Genomic DNA, 2,500 nt, shown 5'->3' with positions numbered 1-2,500 from the left:
GACTCGGTATGCCTTGGGATACATGCGTATGCCCCGATAGGCTTGGTACGCCCCGATATGCGCACGTGTGCCCCAGTAGGGCTCGGTATGCCCCGGTATGTACGCGTGTGCCCCGATAGGCCCGGTATGCCCCGATATGCACACGTGTGCCCCAATAGGGGTCGGTATGCCCCGGTAGGTACGCGTGTGCCCCGTAATGCACGTTTCGCAGATCTCCCCGCATGTCCCGCCCCTATATGTAATACTTACTTACTTACTTACTTTCTTTCTTGCTTGCTTGCTTGCTTGCAATGGTTGGGAGTGCCCGGCATGCCCCGCTGCAGAGACCAAGGGCGCAATGACTTGGCACCGCGGATGCCGGGACTCCGGCACTTCCCGTGGCACTGATGGTTGGTTCCAAAGACAAAAGGCCGTGCAAGGCCACCGCACCGCGGATGATTTTGCTCGTGCTGGCGCCGTTGTGTGGCCAAAGAACATGCGCGAATGCTCGTGTCGGAAGGGTTGGTGTCCTGGCCCCGCGGGTGTCACGAATGCTCGGTTGCGAAGACCATGGGACCAGAGCCATGGCACGTCGGATGATGGCTCCAGCTGGCGCCCCGGCACTTTCTGTGGCATTGATGCTCGGTTTCAAAGACAAACGTGCGCAGTGCCAGGGGACCGCGGATGACTGCTCGTGCTGGCCCCGTTGGGCGGCATTGATGGTCGGTTGCAAAGAAAATGCGCGATTGCTCGTGTCGGGGCCCGGCAAGCCAAGGCCAAGCGAGCCATGGCACGTCGGATGATGGCTCCAGCTGGCGCCCCGGCACTTTCTGTGGCATTGATGCTCGGTTTCAAAGACAAACGTGCGCAGGGCCAGGGGACCGCGGATGACTGCTCGTGCTGGCCCCGTTGGGCGGCATTGATGGTCGGTTGCAAAGAAAATGCGCGATTGCTCGTGTCGGGGCCTGGCAAGCCAAGGCCAAGCGAGCCATGGCAACGCGGATGATGGCTCGCTAGTGCTGGCGCCGTGCACAGTGGCCTCGCACACTCGCCCTGCACGCTTCCCTTGCACGCAGCCTTGCACACTAGCCTCGCATGCGAGCCTTGCACCCTAGCCATGCAAACTAGCCTTGCACGGTAGCCATGCACACAAGCCGTGCACATTAGCCATGCGCACAAGCCCCGCACACTAGCCTTGCGCACAACCCTTGCACACAAGCCATGCACTCGAGCAATGCACACAAGCCTTGCACTCAAGCAATGCACACAAGCCCTGGACACTAGCCTTGCACACGGGCCTGGCACACAAGCCTTGGGCACTAGCCTTGCGCACTAGCGTTCCACATGAGCCTTGCACACTAGCCTTGGACACTAGCCTTGCACACAGGCCTTGCACACTAGGCATGCTTGGGCGAGCTGATCCCGCATCAAGTCGACGGGTCTAGGCATTCTTGGGCGCAGATCCCGCATCGTCTCGTCGCGTCTGGGCGCAAACACGTCGCGTCTCGTTGCGTCTTCAGAAGTCGTCGCTAACAGCACCTTTGGTTGCCACTGGTGGTTAGGCTGGTTGGTTGCGCAAACCCTATAGGAGGGTGGCATGCTGGTGGGCGTTTTTGCCCGGATAGGCACTAGAATGTGCAGATTTTGGGCGTTTTTGCCTGGATAGGCTAAGGAATGGGCATGCTTTGGGCGTTTTTGCCCGGATAGGCACCGGAATGCTTGGCCTTGGCTTGTCCTAGCAAGGCATTGCTGGGTTGGGCTCCCTTGGCCTTTTGGGCGCCTTGGACGATGTCTTGCGAAGACCATGGGCACAAGGCCATGGCATATGGTGAGGAAAGGACCACGGTTGCCAAGGTTATGCACCGGAATGCTTGGCCTTGGCTTGCCAAAGCAGGGCATTGCTGGGTTGGGCTCCCTTGGCCTTCCGGGCGCCTTGGACACTGTCTTGGGAAGACCATGGGCACAAGGCCATGGCATATGGTGGGGAATGGACCACGGTTGCCAAGGCTAGGCATATAGAGAGGAATTGCATTTTTGCCCGGATAGGCACCGGAATGCTTGGCCTTGGCTTGCCATAGCAGGGCATTGCTGGGTTGGGCTCCCTTGGCCTTCCGGGGGCCTTGGACGCTGTCTTGGGAAGACCATGGGCACAAGGCCATGGCATATAGTGAGGAATGGACCACGGTTGGCAAGGCTAGGCATATAGAGAGGAATGGACCACGGTTGCCAAGGTTGCGCAAGTTTTGGGCATTTTTTGCCCGGATATGCCCAAGTATGCCCCGATAGGCCCGTTACGCCCCGGTATGAACGCGTATGCCCGGATTGACTCGGTATGCCTTGGGATACATGCGTATGCCCCGATAGGCTTGGTACGCCCCGATATGCGCACGTGTGCCCCAGTAGGGCTCGGTATGCCCCGGTATGTACGCGTGTGCCCCGATAGGCCCGGTATGCCCCGATATGCACACGTGTGCCCCAATAGGGGTCGGTATGCCCCGGTAGGTACGCGTGTGCCCCGTAA

Source organism: Tasmannia lanceolata, unplaced genomic scaffold (genome assembly GCF_043159265.1).
Source record: "Tasmannia lanceolata isolate RefF3 unplaced genomic scaffold, GAP_Taslan_0.1 ptg000060l, whole genome shotgun sequence".
In the NCBI taxonomy this organism is placed as follows: Eukaryota; Viridiplantae; Streptophyta; class Magnoliopsida; order Canellales; family Winteraceae; genus Tasmannia; species Tasmannia lanceolata.
The sequence above is the reverse complement of the archived record's forward strand: the minus strand, read 5'-3'. Positions refer to the sequence as shown.